Here is an 18,397-nt window from a genome sequence, read left to right as displayed (position 1 = left end):
ATCAGAACTGTTGTTATGCCTCAAAAATATAAAACCCTTCCTGTTGCATATTCTCCAACCTCATCAGGGTTGTATATGGTGACATAAACGTCCTTTAATGATAAATTTACTTTGAACTTTTGAACCATACAATCATCCACAATTGTTTAAAAAACAAAATAAAATTATTTCAAAGTAAAAAAGCAACTATTTTTATTATCAAAGAATCATATCTCCTTTATTAACAAAACAGCTCAGCAAAGGATGTACTTGTGGTATTTGGTAAAATACCATCTTCCCCAGAAAATACTGGTGCATCTACACTGCTGTCATGGAGCGCATCCTCACATCAACCACTGCTGTCTGGTTTGGTGCAACATCCTCTCAAAATATGTGAAAACTACAGCAAACAGGACTGCAGAAAAGGTCATTTGATGAAATCTACCATCACTGCAGGACTTGTATGTGTCCAGGAGAAAAAAAGTGTGCAAGAAAAATCATTGTGTACACCAGCCACCCAGCAAACAACCTTATCCAAAACTCCCCTCCAGAAGGCACTATTTGTAGTTGTTGTTCAGCCATTAAGTCGAGTCCGACTCTTCGTGACCTCATGGACCATAGGGTCCATAGGGGGTTTTCATGGCAAGATATGGAAGTAGATTGCCTGGTCTTTCTTCCGTGCAGATGCTGTTGCTGCCCAGATTGGTTCCCGCTATAGGGCTATTAACACAAAAACATCACGATACCGTAAAAATTTCTTCTCCCATGCAGTTCATCTGATCAACCATTCTAGTTAGCACCCCCACCCACCTCTATAACCTCAGTCTCTGCACTGCACTGCAAACACTTTAAACCACTCTTTATAATTCTGTTTATATTATAAATACATGCTGCTATTTATGTATTTATGTACATTTTATACCATATCCATACTTGTAACTTTTTTATATACAATTCTTCTCTGGCGCATGTTGTGCTAATATATCACAGCAAATTCCTTATACATGTAAATGTATATAGAAACATAGAAAACCTACAGCACAATACAGGCCCTTCGGCCCACAAAGTTGGCCATCTCCTCTGTACCTACTCCCCAGCACCTTAAACCTGTGTCCTCTTGTGGCAACCATTTCAGCCCTGGGAAAAAGCCTCTGATTGTCCACATGATCCATGCCTCTCATCATCTTACACACCTCTATCAGGTCCCCTCTCAACTTCCATCGCTCCTCATCGCTGCCTTGATGAGGCTAAACTCAGGTTGGAGGAGCAACACCTCATATACCAAAAAGGTAGTCTCCAGCCCCTTGGTATGAACATTGAATTGTCCAACTTCCGGTAATTCCCCCCCCTCCCTTCCCCTATCCCAGTTTCACTCTGCCCCCTCCCCCAGCTGCCTACTATCTCCCTCATGGTTCCGCCTCCTTCTACTACCCATTGTGCTTTCCCCTATTCCTTCTTCACCTTTCCTGCCTATCCCTTCCCTGCTTCCCCTCCCCTACCCTTTATCTTTCCCCTTACTGGTTTTTCACCTGGAACCTACCAGCTTTGTCCTTCCCACCCTCCCCCCACCTTCCTTACAGGGCCTCTGCCCCTTCCCTCTTCAGTCCTGACGAAGGATTCCGGCCCGAAACATTGACTGATCGTTTCCACGGATGCTGCCCCACCTGCTGAGTTCCTCCACCATGTTGTGAGTGTTGCTCTGTAATGGCCACCACATCATATCTCCAAGTACTGAGCCACGCTTTGTTCACAGCACTCCTTGCATCAAAATAGACACATCTCAAACCTTCGGTCTGAGCGTGTCCCTTCTCTATCATCTGCCTATCCTCCCCCTCGCACTGTATACAAGCTTTCTCTATTTGTGAGCCAACCTCCTCTTCCCCAGTCTCTTCAGTTCGGTTCCCACCCCTCAACAATTCTAGTTTAAGTTCTCCCCAGTAGCCTTAGCAAACCTCCCCGCCAGGATATTGGTCCCCCTGGGACTCAAGTGCAACCCGTCCTTTTTGTACAAGTCACACCTGCCCCAAAAGAGGTCCCAATAATCCAGAAATCTGAATCCCTGCCCCCTGCTCCAATCCCTCAGCCACACATTTATCCTCCACCTCATTCTATTCCTATTCTCACTGTGGCGAGGCACAAGCAGTAACCCCGAGATTACTACCTTTGCATTCCTGCTTCTCAACTTCCTTCCTAACTCCCTGTAGTCTTTTTTCAGGACCTCTTCCTTCTTCCTACCTATGTCGTTGGTACCAATATGTACCACGACCTCTGGCTGTTCTCCATCCTACTGCAGGTTATCTTGGATGCGATCTGAAACATCCCGGACCCTGGCACCTGGGAAGCAAACTACCATCCAAGTTTCTTTTCTGCATCCACAGAATCGCTCGTCTGACCCCCTAACTATAGAGTCCCCTATCACTTCTGAGCCACAGGGCCAGACTTTGTGCCAGAGGCGCGGCCACTGTCGCTTCCCCCCAGTAGTCAACCGCGCCCCCCCCCCCGCCACCAGCAGTACTCAAACAGGAGTACTTATTGTCAAGGGGCACAGCCACTGGGGTACTCTCTAGTACCTGACTCTTACCCTTCCCCCCCCGACTGTGACCCACTTGTCTGTCTCCTGTGGCCCCGGTGTGACCACCTGCCTATAACTCCTTTCTATCACCTCCTCACTCTCCCTGTCCAGGCAAAGGTCATCGAGCTGCATCTCCAATTCCCTAACTCAGTCCCTTAGGAGCTGCAGCTCGACACACCGGGTGCAGATATGGCTGTCCGGGAGGCTGGGAGACTCCAGGACCTCCCACATCTGACACCGAGCACAGAAAACCGGCCTCACACACATACTTCCTCCTTTCTGCAAATAACACCGGTAAACCTACCTCGCCTCGTCCCATTACCGCCTAAATCTGTTGAGCTAAAGCCCTATCACTCTGCTGCCTCTCATTCCGCCGCCCGCTCCGAAAGCTGCCCACTGATATGGCGGTCTTCTTTTTAAACCTTTCGTGCTCTACTGGCTGACGTCACACGCCTGCGCAGTCTCGCCTCTCTTTTACCCCAAGTAGTAAAAATCTGCCTTCGCTCCGGAAATCAGCCATTCACTCGCAGCCTTCTTGCTCCGAATATGGCAAATAAAGTTCATTCTTGATTATACCAATCTCACACTGATCTCCGTGCTGGGCGTACCTATATAAATGAATGGAGATCCTGATCTGACACAGGATCAGAGACCAGGTTTCCAAATTAATGCTGGCGAATCCCAAAAGGGTTCCATCACTAGATTCCATCATAGGCCCAGCAATAGGGTGTGGTGAAAGATGAGGCAATATCCAGTCAGCTAAGTTCTGCCCTCAGATGCAAATATATGGTTTCCAGACTTACTCAGATTTAAGCAGCAGATTGGAACACATTCAGATAGTTTACATGTTTCAACCCATCGCTCATCCTTCACTCACTACAACCAAGCTCTCAGCTTTCCTCCAAAAGCACACTAAAATCATCAAATAACAAAATTAAACCTTAACCAAAAGCAATCCTGCCATGACTGAACATTACTAGTAATCAATACTTTATCATTGCTCTAGATATTGCTAACATGTAATATCCTACTATATTCAAATACATTTATATCAATATGTATAATGAAATATAGCCCATTTGCTTGTTGCAATCTATTTGTTTCATCAGCAGTCTTTGAAAAATCACATTTGCTACATATGTAAAAAAATGATGATGGAAAATAATTTTGGCAAATTGAGTTAACTAAGGCAATAAGGCAGAGCAGAGTCACAAGTCTGAGGCCTTTAGAACAGATTTTTAACAACAGCATTTATATACTCTTTTCACTCTTTACACTTCCTGCTCCAGGAGACATAAGGATTCAAAAAGTTTCAGAAGGTTCAAAGGTTCATTTATAATCAAAGTATGTATGCAGTATATAACTCTGAGACTTGCCTTCTCCAAATAGCCATGGAAATTCAAAGGAAAACATCGACCCCCACCCTGCACACAAAAGCTCCAAATTACATCGCGCAACAACAGCATCAAACCTCTCCCCCCTGCAGAAAGCAAATCGGGTGAACTGCGAGAACATCAAATCCCAACCTTCCCACCAACCCCTCCCCAACACAAAATTGAATTGTGCGAAAATTAAATCGCTTATACGACACCAATAAAGGGCAGGTGGAAACACAGAATATAACAGACGTAAAACCTAAAAGAATCCAGTGCAGAACTACAGAAACATCCATCCTCCGGTGGCCATGAGGGAGATCACTAGAATGCAGAGGTGTAGCAGCAAGGGGGAATAGGCTCTCACACACTCTTTTAACAGAGAAGGAGAGGTGTAAACAGTCTTGGCACAAAACACTGACTCTTTATCCCTCTCCATGAATGTTGCCTGACCCGCCGAGTTCTTCCAGCATTTTGCATGTGTACCTCTGGATTTCCAACATCTGCAGAACCTCTTGTATTTATAATTTACCAGGGAAATCATGATGAGCTGGAGCATTCAAAGTTGTCTTCGGAAGATTGATTCCTAGACTTTTCCCCCAAATACTGACTACAGCATTGATATTTAATACTTTGGCCTCTCATCTGGGGAAATGATGGTACAAGCTATACTGTCCAGGAGAATGGGATGACTGACAGGCACCATTTTCCTTCTAATAGGGAGGTAGAGTCATAATGTAGAAAAATACAATTTACAAACCAATTCTATGCTAAGCCTTGGTATTACAATGTTTCCTAGCTAATTAGGCCATCAGTAGGCAGGTGCTCATTTGGGAAAACTCTTAAAGAACAGAGACTAATCAAGAAAATAGCCAGGATTCCTTTCATTTATTTGAGACAGAGTGCTGCTTAATTGGGGCAGATAACAGTTTCTAACTAACATGAGTAATGCACACTTGAGTGGGCTATTAGACACTACATTACGCTTAAAGCAAACAGTTTTTAGAGTCATCTATGTGTGTTTGTGTTCAAAGATCAGTGATTTTTGTCACTGATAGTTGCTGAGAAATAAGCAGTAACACAATTCAGAACTGTTTTGCTCACTGCCATTTTAAGCGTTCAGGCTTGGTGATATCAGAAGTGCCTGGGAGCAAAAATGGAAACAATTTCACTACTTTGACAAGTTAACGAGCAGGAATGACAAAGAATTTGAAGATATCGACAATCATCTTGAATGTTAGAAAGAAAGTGAAGAACTGGAGGATGCAATCATCAAAAGCCTTGTATGAAGCAGTCCATTATCTGCACTGGGTGCCTGCAGGGATTTTGTTCATTCACAATCAATCAAAATACACTTGATGAATTCTTCTGTCGATAACTATTAGGAACTACACAGCTTTATAGTACTGTAGTAGTATTGGTAGTGCTCTAATTTGTTGTGCATTTCCTTTAAATACATAATTTGTTATTTTGTTAAATGGTAGACTTTTTAATACCATTTTAACTATTTCCTTGAAATGTCAGCTAATTGAGTCAAAATGCACTGATCCCGATGTGTCCTAATTAAATGGAATCTACTCTTTGTGGTTTTGGCAAGAACCACATATGTTAAGGCAAAATTTTCACACCTGTTCTCCTCTCAAACTTCAGTGAAAGAGGACAGTTTTTTAAACAATGAAGTCAACACACCTTTTTGGAGAGGAACCATGAAACATTGTTAGTTTGGAACAGAGGAACAGAATTAGACATTAATCCCCAAGCGCGCTCTGCCATTCAATGAGATCACGGGTGATCTGCAACTCATTTCCACATATCATCATTCCTTTAAGTTCCTGAATATGCTTAAAACTGGGTGTTATTTTTTCAATTGCTGTTGCAGAAGACTTCAGCCACTATCTTTCTTCAATCTACCACATACCTGACATTGGTGGCATCTGCAAGCTTACTAATCATACCACTTATTTTCTCATCAAAGTTCTTCATATATATAGTACTGTGCAAAGGTCTTAGGCACAAATATATAGCCAGGGTGCCTATGGCTTCTGCACAGCACTGTATTCATTAACATGGGAGTAGAAGGTAGGTTTGTAAATCTGGCAGGAGCAAAGGATGTTGGGAATAGCAAGGGTGGGGCTGTGGGATAGGTGGTGGAGAAGAAGCACCAGGGAGGGCCGGGGTGGCATAGATACAGACACACCCAGCCCTGAGTCACCAGGCAAGGTCATTTGATTCCAAACAATTGGCTTATTGATCATTACAGAATGTCTCTCTGGTGCTGCCCACTCCCTCCCCTCTCCCTTCCCTTTTCCCCAACCATGATTCCCCTCTCCCCGCCCCCTTTCCACCCTCAATCCACTATCAGAATCATGTTTATCATCACTCACATGTCATGAAATTTGTATTTTTCATTGTGCTAGCAGTACAGTGAAATACATAAAATTACTACAGTACTGTGCAAAAATCCTTAGATACCCTAGTTATATATATGTGCCTAAGACTTTTGCACAGTCTGTATGATAAGCAATAGGGGATCCCACCCAATCCCTGCAGCGCATCACTGGTCAAAAGTCCTTCAATCTGAAAAATGATACTCCACCATCAATCTCTGAATCCTTCCACCAAAGTGATCCAAAGAAAGGGTTTCCCCATCTAACTTTAGTTGGCCTTAGTGAGGTTTCTTTGATTTTTAACCTTGCAGTTTTCAGTAAACCAATTCTATTTTGAAGAATCTCTTGAAATTTATTCCTTGCCAAATCGTTGGAAGCTTGGGTAATAAAGCCTGAATAATGACAAATATCTGGATGTGATGACCTTGCTTAAAGAATTCTTGCATTTTATTCCATGAGTTCTCTATATTGCAACTAAATGATGCCTTCCATTTGGAAAACAATTCTCTTACACTGCTTCATATTATTTACAGCCTTCAATTGGAGGCAGCTGCAACATGTGCATGTCATCATGATTTATAACTGGGAAACATACTGAATTGCAAATGCAAAGATGGCTTAAAGCAAATTCAAATATCTACTACAGACTGATCTATTTAAAAATCAGAAAATCTGAAACCTATCTTTTGGGAATTACACTTTCTAGCAAATAATAACAAATGTAATAATGTGTTGATTTTAATATAACTTGTTTCTTCAATTAAATTAGCACTAATGACATTAACAATAACTTGTAATTAAACCAAAGTGCGGGGCAGTAAGGAATGCTTCACAAAAATGGCATTTAAACAGAAATAAAAGTTACTTCAGAAACTCTTGTAAAATGTTGGAAAACTAAAAACAGATCCCAAGTCATGCGAATGCATTTTGCTTTACATTCAAACTGCTCATGAACAAAGGATTCATAGCTTTGGCAGTTGGGTCATAGGAAGTTGAGAGTTTGAGAAGCTTTGGGTGTGAAACCAGCCAGAAAAATAATTTCAATCAGAACTAAAATATGTTTTATAAATTGGTATACAGAACTCATTTCTCTGTCCCAACCACCCAGTACACAAATTAGGCTAATTTTGTCTAATGTATTCACTCATGTATGTACAAGAGAATAAAAATCAAGGAATCAAACACTGTGAGGTGAGCGTACCTCTGTAGGTGAGTGGTAAATTCTAAGAATCGATGTGAAAGTGGTGAAAAAATTTAGATTATCTTATGATGAATGCAAATTTGCAGTTAATAGTTGCCACAGAGCTAATGGGCTGAAAGGCCTAATTTCTGTGCTGACTCGAAATACCACTTGTGAGCCAAGAAGCCAAGGTGATGAGTTATCGAACATTAACCATTCTCTAATGGAAGCTTTTTACGGGCACCTCTGTCACTATTATCCTGTTCAACCCACTATCTCTGAAAAATGTGGTCAAAAACATTTACCATCTTATTTTAAAAGGTACCATCTTTATATTGAGAATATGGAAAAATAACTATTCCATGTTGAAATTGTCAGGGATAAATAGTTCTTTAAACACAGTACTTCAAAAGAATTATATCAACAACTCCATCTTCACCTAAGAGGCAGCTATTGCCTCATTTTATAGTCCTCTTAAACTGAAGCTGAAAACCACCAAAGAAATCTGTAGAAATCTTATAAACAATCAAATCCAATGCAAACAATATGAGCAGCTGCAAAAGCCCTGGGGAGTGCCTGATGGAAACAAAGAACAACTTGGGCAGCACAAATACAGGATTGCTGAAAGTCTTTACAACTCTATCTATTGTCAAGGTGCTTTGTGTGTTACTCATTGGTACATCGCACTGAGAGAGGAAAGTTCCCACTATACACACTGGTCCATCCCAGCAAGAGCAATCCCCTTAGTTTTCAGTTTTACCCAAATTTTAGCTGCAATTACCTGACCTCTCAACCAACTATTACTCACTGATTCACCCTAACATATTTTCGTCCTCATCCTCTTGCTTAAAGATCCTTTCATCTTGAAATCTTAAATTTGTTGTGAGACTGACAGGGGTGCTGATAGTCTCACACTGTTGTAACTTAGCTATTATTCAGAAAAGGCTAAGACAGCATCAGTGAGCCAAGTTCTTTTTCAGAGAAAGCAGAGAATGGTGTAAGACATGTCACAACATCTAATATCTTTGTATGGCAATTCAGCAACTGGAAGCAACAAGCACTTGCCAAGAGGTTGTTGCCCAAGATACAGGAGAAATATACCACAGACTTGTTGAGCGCCATGGTTGCATAGAGGTTAACACAATGTTATTACAACTCGGGGCATTCTAGAGCTTGGACTTCAGTCTGGAGATGTCTGTAAGGAGTTTATACGTTCTCCCATGCACCGCAGGAATTTCCTCCAGGTGCTCCAGTTTCCTCCCACTGATGTACCGGTTAGTAGGTTACTGGGTCATTGTAAATTGTCCTGTGATTAAGCTAGTGTTAAGGTGGGCTGCTGGATGGTGTGGCTCATTGGGCCGGAAGGGCCTGTTCTGCACTGTATCCCCAAATAAATAAATAACCTTGTGAGATAATTTTAGAACATGATTCGAAAAGAACTCAAAAATGTGATAAGTAGTACTTTGTTTAAAGCAAGAACAGCTACTGGAGACATTAGAAAACCCTGTCAGAAACCTGAGATAGTGATTTTGATATTACATGTGGTGTGGCTTTGCTTACCAACTTGCTTGAGAAAAGCTATATGGGTTGTCAAGAATAATTAGATTAAAAGGTCAGCACAATATTGTGGGCTGAAGGGCTTGTATTGTGTGGCAATGTTTTAACTTCTAATAAAAACAACTCATGCTAAGGCTTCATACCAAATCAAAGTTACCCCATTAAGCTAGCTCATGGTAGACAGGTGACCAGAAATGATCGTCTTGACATTAGCTCAACAGTCTGTCAAATCTGTTTGCTGGAGGATGACACAGTTAAAAACACCTCAATAATCAGACAAAGAAGTGGAAGTAATGCTTTTCTATCAAGTTGATATTTGTTACCAAAAGGACAAAAAACAACAGATGCAAACCTGGGGAGGTGTCAATTCCCGCAGCAGCCGAAAGCCAGGGTTGATGTGTTAGACAGCACTGTACAGAATTGATCAACTTGAATCAGGGTTGAGGTAATCACCAAGATGAGCTACGTTTGCACTCAATGATAAAGCTGCTGAAGTTATAGATAGGTATTTGGTAAGAGTCTACTCTTGATGGATACATAAGTTGGAGAGGAGCATGGCATATTTGGCAGCATTGCTTATCATATCACCCAATATAATTCTTCTGTAGTTTCTTCTAATATTGTATTTTGTAGCATTTTACATATAGACTTGAATAGTTCTGGGTTGTGCTGATTGAGTATTGATTAGGTTTAACCTGCTGGACAGCTTCAGGGCCACAACAGAGGACAGATTATCAGGGACAGGTTTGAAAACAAAAGTTACCTGTCGAGGTGGCATCCAATTTCCTCATGGCCAAGGCCAAAAACTACTTATCAAGTTAATTCTTTTCTGACTTTCTGAAATAGATTACCTCAATACAACCACTCCATCAGCCAAAGGCTAGGTCTCCCAAACATGGCATTCAGTTGAGATTGTAAAAGCCAAGGACCACAACATTTTGTAGAAGAGCTTCTGACTAAGTGGGAATTTCCACAGTCAATGCTGACACCATGCTATACACAATCCAATAGACACAGAATGCTTTAAAAATAGCCAATTGCTTCAGACGAAGGCAAAAGGAACACTCAAAATAATCATATCTCCGGATCATTCCAAAAGTAAATTTGCTAATGGTAGGGCAACCCTGGACAACACTGCCAAAGATGCAAGGTTGGTGTAGCCAAAAATTCTAACTGAAATAAGCAAACAAGACAGAAAAGCAAAAGCAATCTTGTTCATTGTACAAGACAACCACCAATCAATTAGGTTCAATAATGTTGTAAGAACTCAATCACAACACAGTGAAAGAAGACAGAAAACTAGTCATCAGATAGCTGTCACAACAAAGAGGTAAAAACTGAGGAAAGTATTACACATCAGAGGAATCGGAATAGGTGTCATCTAAAGAAAATTGCGACAGAAGTCTGAGCAAGTGAAGCCGATGGTGAACTAACAGAGGATGCATCATAAGCCCTGATACAGAACAAGATACTCCAAGCCAATCTGCCATAATTATTTCTCATGTAATGAACAGCTATCAGTGACAACCATGCTTGGAAGAAACACTCACTAACCAAAACAAGAATACATAACTACTCCAGAAACCAAAATTTGTGGAGTAGTCATGATTTCTTCTTGTTGGTTTGAAAACATTGCAATTTTATGTTGGTAGCATAACATTTTAAGTTAGGTAATAATTTAAACCGCATGGACATCATTATAAACAAGTTTATGGCTTTATTAGAATACCAGGAGTATAGACCCTATTTGCAATGAATGCTGAAATCTGGGGATTCTTAATTACAGGTGGACAAGGAGAGGATGTTTCCTTTAATGGGGTGTCGAGGGCAAAGCATCATAATACTGGGATGTCCGTTTAGATCAGTCATGAGGAGGAACTTCTTTAGCCAGAGGGTGGCAGCTGAGGAAACAAAGACATTTGGGAAATTTAAACTGGAGACTGATAGGTTCCTTAGTAGTAAGGGTGTCAAAGGTTATGGGCAAAAGGAATTATGATACTGTGGTCACAAAAACATAACTGAATGAAGGAAAGGACCTTCAGCTAAAGCTCTGAGATCCAGAAGTTTCAGACATGACAAAGAGGAACGGGTTGGAGTGTTGCACTGTGGATTAAGATAATATCACAATACACAGAATATAACGGGAAAGAAAGAAGGGGAATTACTGGGACCCAGACAGAGATTTTTATACCTTTGTTAGCCAGAGCTGAGGTGCCAGAACACAGGAGGTAACCTCTGTGTTCTTTTATTTAAGACAGGCAGCGTGATTAAGCCAGTTAACTACAAGCCAATGGTAGGAAACTTAGTTGAGAAAATTCTAAGGCATGGAATTCTGTACATTTGGAAAGGCAGGCACTCATTTCAGAGAGTCAGCATGAATTTTTGTGGGAGAAGTTCAGGATAGAAATAATAAATGTTTCCTGTTTACAAAGTAACAGAACATGCTAGGTTTAAGTCCATTTTTCCCTGTAAGTGCCAACATGGGTCAACAGGGTGGTGAAAAAGACATATAGCCCACTTGCCTTCATTGTTTGAGGCAAAGACGATAAGGGCTGGGTTGTTATGTTGTAATTTCACAAAACAATGATTAAGGTACATGTTGAGTACTGCATGCAGTTCTGTTTGCCATACTGTCAAATATGATTGGGCTGGGATAAGTCTAAAGGAGATTCCCCAGGATGGTGCCTTGATTAGAGGATTATGGCTACAGGGAGAGATTGGATGGGCTGAGCCCGTTTTCTCTGGAGCAAAGGAGGCCGAGAGGTGACGTAACAAAAGCATATAAGCTCATGAGAGCGTAGATAGTCAATACCTTTATTTTTTACCATGGCAGGGGTATCAAAAAGAAGACTGTTAGAGGAAGGAGTTTTAAAGGGTATCTGAGGGATATGTTTATCATATCTGAGGCTCATCTATGGTTATAAAGGACTTTGGTCAAACTGCTTTTAGACTATTGTGCAAACAACAGGAATTCTGCAGATGCTGGAAATTCAAGCAACATACATCAAAGTTGCTGGTGAACGCAGCAGGCCAAGCAGCATCTATAGGAAGAGGCGCAGTCGACGTTTCAGGCCGAGACCCTTCGTCAGGACTAACTGAAGGAAGAGTGAGCAAGGGATTTGAAAGCTGGAGGGGGAGGGGGAGATGCAAAATGATAGGAGAAGACAGGAGGGGGAGGGATAGAGCCGAGAGCCGGACAGGTGACAGGCAAAAGGGGATACGAGAGGATCATGGGACAGGAGGTCCGGGAAGAAAGACGGGGGGGGGTGACCCAGAGGATGGGCAAGAGGCATATTCAGAGGGACAGAGGGAGAAAAAGGAGAGTGAGAGAAAGAATGTGTGCATAAAAATGAGTAACAGCTGGGGTATGAGGGGGAGGTGGGGCCTAGCGGAAGTTAGAGAAGTCAATGTTCATGCCATCAGGTTGAAGGCTACCCAGACGGAATATAAGGTGTTGTTCCTCCAACCTGAGTGTGGCTTCATCTTTACAGTAGAGGAGGCCGTGGATAGACATGTCAGAATGGGAATGGGATGTGGAATTAAAACGTGTGGCCACTGGGAGATCCTGCTTTCTCTGGCGGACAGAGCGTAGATGTTCAGCAAAGCGGTCTCCCAGTCTGCGTCGGGTCTCACCAATATATAAAAGGCCACATCGGGAGCACCGGACGCAGTATATCACCCCAGTCGTCTCACAGGTGAAGTGATGCCTCACCTGGAAGGACTGTTTGGGGCCCTGAATGGTGGTAAGGGAGGAAGTGTAAGGGCATGTGTAGCACTTGTTCCGCTTACACGGATAAGTGCCAGGAGGGAGATCAGTGGGGAGGGATGGGGGGGACGAATGGACAAGGGAGTTGTGTAGGGAGCGATCCCTGCGGAATGCAGAGAGAGGGGGGGAGGGAAAGATGTGCTTAGTGGTGGGATCCCGTTGGAGGTGGCGGAAGTTACGGAGAATAATATGTTGGACCCGGAGGCTAGTGGGGTGGTAGGTGAGGACCAGGGGAACCCTATTCCTAGTGGGGTGGTGGGAGGATGGAGTGAGAGCAGATGTACGTGAAATGGAGGAGATGCGTTTAAGAGCAGAGTTGATAGTGGAGGAAGGGAAGCCCCTTTCTTTAAAAAATGAAGACATCTCCCTCGTCCTAGAATGAAAAGCCTCATCCTGAGAGCAGATGCGGCGGAGACGGAGGAATTGCGAGAAGGGGATGGCGTTTTTGCAAGAGACAGGGTGAGAAGAGGAATAGTCCAGATAGCTGTGAGAGTCAGTAGGCTTATAGTAGACATCAGTGGATAAGCTGTCTCCAGAGACAGAGACAGAGACAGAGACAGAAAGATCTAGAAAGGGGAGGGAGGTGTCGGAAATGGACCAGGTAAACTTGAGGGCAGGGTGAAAGTTGGAGGCAAAGTTAATAAAGTGAACGAGTTCTGCATGCGTGCAGGAAGCAGCGCCAATGCAGTCGTCGATATAGCGAAGGAAAAGTGGGGGACAGATACCAGAATAGGCACGGAACATAGATTGTTCCACAAACCCAACAAAAAGGCAGGCATAGCTAGGACCCATACGGGTGCCCATAGCTACACCTTTAGTTTGGAGGAAATGGGAGGAGCAAAAGGAGAAATTATTAAGAGTAAGGACTAATTCCGCTAGACGGAGCAGAGTGGTGGTAGAGGGGAACTGATTAGGTCTGGAATCCAAAAAGAAGCGTAGAGCTTTGAGACCTTCCTGATGGGGGATGGATGTCCAGTCCTTATATACTTCCATCCCCCATCAGGAAGGTCTAAAAGCTCTACGCTTCTTTTTGGCTTAGATAAGAGTGGACACTGGGAAGATGCTTCCAATAGGGGGAGAACCTAGGACCAGAGGACACAGCCTGAGAGTAGGAGGATGGCCCTATAACAGAGCTGAGGAGCAATTTTTTTTTTATTATCCAGACCATGGCGAATATCTGCAATTCATGCCACAGATGGCTGTGGAGGCCAAGTCATGGAGTATTATTGAAGCAAAAGTTGATAGGTTTTTGATTACTAAGGGTGTCAAAGGTTATGGGGAGAAGGCAGAAGAATGAGGTTGAAAGAATAATAAATCAGCCATGATCAAACGGCAGAGCAAACTTGATAGGCCACATTACCTAATTCTGCTCCTATATCTTATAGTCATACAAAGAGTGGTTGATATGTGGAAAGCACTTTCAACGGTGGTGGTGGTATCAGATATAATTGCCATATTTACGAGACATGTAGACATTTCGACACTTAAGTAAGTGAGGTATAGCAGGCTAGGGCCCTGATGTGGCCACATAGAATGAATGTAGGATGGGCTGCAGGGACTATTTCTGTACTGTATTCTGTATGACAAGTGGTACAGTGATGATTCAATGGTGAAATTATGTAGATTTTTAGGTGACATGCATTTTCAATGTTGCCTTTTAGTGTGGGGCTAGAATTACCACACAGCAGGATTCACAGGACAAGAAAAGCTATCATGCCGGCAAATTCATGCCATTGATTCAGCTCCCACCACACAATATACTTCACCATGTCAACACTTCGTTCATTTCTTACTCCCTTGTGTACTTGACAGATTTTACATCAAATGATTAATCTGTGACCATTTCACCTCTCAGTGAATGGATTCAGTGTCACCTCATGTACGACAGCTAGTTAAGAAACACTGAAACCATCTTTAGTGGATGCTTTTTAGTTACATTAGAAATGTCATGTCTTACGACAGTTGACTACATAGAAGCAAAATATAATGGACAGTGAAAGTCTGAAACATAAATACAGAATGCTCAAACAAAATCTCAGTGTATCACAATAACAATGAAGATTCACAGTTAATATTTCAGGTCCATGACCTTTTATGTATCTTGAAAAATAATGAATAAACAAAAATAGTTATTGTAGCCCTTTATCTGATTCAACATACACATTAAAACTTCCCTTTTCCCAACAAGTACACACAGGTTAAAGGGAATATCAATACACAGTTCAATACACAGATGCTAGGAATCCATGATAAAACAGAAAGGGTAGGAAGTATTCAGCTCGCCAGATTGCCTCATTTAACGGAGCTAACACTTCAGGTTGAGTTGCTTGTTCATCCATTTCAGAGGTTAGAAAGCTGGACTTCAGGAGAATAGACAAGTATCTACTTTATAAAAAAACATCAGAATTAACCAGAGTATATGCATGTGTGTGTATATTTATAAAATAGCTTGGTGGTCGACACATGAGCAGAACTGCCAGTTAGTAAGGAAGTCAAGGAGGCAGAAAGAGAGGGGAGTCTACTAAATAAAACAAGCTTTGGAAAAGTGCTTCATTTGTTTTTAAATGTAATCGCACGTAGTCTGGCTCCAGACATGATAATCTACACCCTCACCATGTTCCACAAACATTTTAAAACAAGGTTAATTCACACTCTGCAAGCTGTTACTTGCTCATAGAAAAGCTTTAGAAAACAAAGTCAGCAATATTTTAAAAAAACATCCATCCATAAAATTAATTGCGACTGCTTTGTAGAATGCTAACTGTGGGTATTGGAGACCATTCCGTCAAACTGAGTTGAGCACGTTAGTGGGTTTTTAGTCAGGCAGAGTAAAGGACAGCAAATTTCCTTCCCTGAATGACAGTGATGAACTGGATGACTTTTTTTTAAAAAACAATAGTTATCATTACTGGAACTAGTTGTAATTACAGGTTTATTTAATTACTTGAATTTAAATTCCCCTGTTTCCATGATGGGATCAATGGTCTGGAACCATGTCTGCTAGTCTAGCGACATATTAGCATTTAGTGCAATGCTTTACGGCGCCAGCGACTGCAGATCATTTCAGAATCAGAATTAGGTTTAGTTTCACTGGCATTATGTCATGACATTTGTTGTTTTGCACCATCAGTACCTTACAGAACATAATATTTTTTTAAAATTCTGTAAATTACAATGAGAAATGTGTGTAAAATATTAAATTAAATAAGTGGAGCAAAAAGGCAGTTAAAAGTAGTGAAGTAGTGTACATGGGTTCATTGCCCATTCAGAAATCTGATGGCAGAGGGGAAAGAAGCTGTTCCTAAAATGTTGAGTGCGTGTCTTCAGGCTTCTGTACCTCCTCTTTAATGGTAGCAAAGGGCATGTCCTGGATGATGGAGGTGGTTTTGAAGATGTCCTCAGTGCTGAGGAGGCCAGTGCCCATGATGGAGCTGGCTAGGTATGTAACTCTCTGCGGCTTTTTCATACCCTCTGTGCAATGGCTCCTCCATACCAGAGGGTAATGCATCCAGTAAGAATGCTATCCACAGTACATCTGTAGAAACTTGCGAGGGTCTTAGGTGACATGTTAAGTCTCCTCAAGCTCCTAATAAAATACAGCTGCTGTTGTGCCATCAATATCTTGGGCTCAGGATAGTTCTTCAAAGATGTTGACTCTCAGGAACCTGAAACTGCTCACCCTTTCCACTGCTGATCCCATGACGAGGACAGGTATCTGTTTCCTTGACTTCCCCTTCCTGGTCCACATTCAATTCCTTGGTCTTACTGACATTGAGTACAAGGCTGTTGTTGTGACACCACTCATCTATCTCGCTCCTTTATGCCTCCTCGAAGCCATCTGAAATTTTGTCAACGATAGCTGTGTCATCTGCAAATTTAAAAATGGTGTTTGATCTGCCTAGCCACATAGTCATTGGTGTAGATTAGAGCAGTGTGCTAAGCACATATTCTTGAGGTGCAGCAGTGTTGACTGTCAGAAAGGAGGAGATGTTATTTCTGATCTGCACTGACTGTGGTCTCCTAATCAGGAAGTCAAGGATCCAGTTGCAGACAGAGGTACAGAGCCTGGGTTTTGGAGATTGTTGATAACTACTAAGGGTATGTTGGTGTTGACAAAGGTATTGTTATTGTCCAGGTGATCCTAGCCCAAGTGTGAGATTGCATCCGCTGTAGACCTGTAGTGACCATAGGCAAAATGCAGTGGGTCCAGGTCCTTGCCAATTTCCACTGCTGTCTGTAAGGAGTTGGTATGTTCTCCCAATGTTGTGTGTTTCCTTTGGGTACTCCAGTTTCCTCCTACATTTCAGAAATGTACAGGTTAGGGTACATGGGCAGACTATGATGACACTATGGTTCCCCCATCCTCAGACTGTGTTGGTCACTGAGACAAACAATGCATTCCACTGTATGTTTTGATGTACATGTTACAAATAAATGTAATCTTTAATTTTTGAATCCCCTGCTGGGATCAATGATCTGGAACTGTGGCTGCTAGTCCAGTAACTTAACCAATATTTTATTCCCCCCCCCCCCCCAATCTTTACACAAGGGTCCAGTTGAAACCAGTGAATATGATGATTTTATATGCTAGCACTAAAATTATTTAAATGTTAAGTCATGCAGAAACAAGTGGAAATCTCTTTTGTAACCCAATATTGAACACATGCCAACATACATTACAGATTTAACAGCATGTTCTCCAAGTACTATCTCCTGTAATGACACAACACACAACTCAAGTGGTAACTCAGTGGACTGAGCATACAGCCATGTGCAGGTGAACTGTCAAGTTTATGCGCTGTGTTTTTAGCTCTACACTTCAATCGCAATAAAGTTCCAACAAAAAAAAAATCAGGTCTTTTGGAATCCTGTTCAATTAAAATCCAAAACTCAAAATACTGCAATTGATTCCTCACTTAGAGTTGCTGGTTTGAGCAAAGCAACACTCTGACAGTGGGGAGCACTGACCTCAAATTGGTAATGAGGCATGGACCATTGGTCTGCATGTAGGCACATGCTGTGCTAGATGAAAGAGTTGACATTTTTAGTACTGCTGACACTGAAGATGGAAAGAAATACAAGATGGTTAAGTGGAGATTTGGGGAGATGCTCAGTGGTGTTGAAATACCAAGCAAGATGATATTGTCACGCTTAATAAACATATCATTGCTTTAAGGTACTGAATCAATCAATACAAGAAAACCATTAGAAATCGCTCTCCTCTTTACCCAACTCCTCTATTTTTTGTCCTTTTTTAATTTATATATATATATTACACACACCTGTAACTACAAGCACCATTTCTGCCAGTTATTGATTTTTGATCAACCCATCATTCCTGGCTATAATTCCAATTACAGAATGATTTTGTAATGAGGCAGGTACAAAGATATCATTTACAAAGCACTTAGACGGGGGCTTGAAGGGATATGGGCTGAATGCAGGAAATTGGGACTAGAGGGTTAGCAGAGACATTATTTGGGTCGAAGGGCATGTATCCACGCTGTATTACTCTACGATTCTAGTTCCTCATCATCCTGATCCACTGTAAACTCAATGGATCGAGAAAGGTACATTCTGGAA

General features: G+C 41.9%; 1 protein-coding gene across 1 annotated transcript in view; it reads right to left on the bottom strand.

The window, feature by feature from the left end:
- Positions 1 to 18,397, bottom strand: part of sh3rf1 (SH3 domain containing ring finger 1) — a 191,397-nt gene that overhangs the window by 58,694 nt on the left and 114,306 nt on the right. The gene's annotated exons all lie outside the window — the stretch shown is intronic.

This window comes from Mobula hypostoma, chromosome 5 (assembly GCF_963921235.1).
Source record: "Mobula hypostoma chromosome 5, sMobHyp1.1, whole genome shotgun sequence".
Classification (NCBI taxonomy): Eukaryota; Metazoa; Chordata; class Chondrichthyes; order Myliobatiformes; family Myliobatidae; genus Mobula; species Mobula hypostoma.
This window is presented reverse-complemented; position numbering and strand designations above follow the sequence as displayed.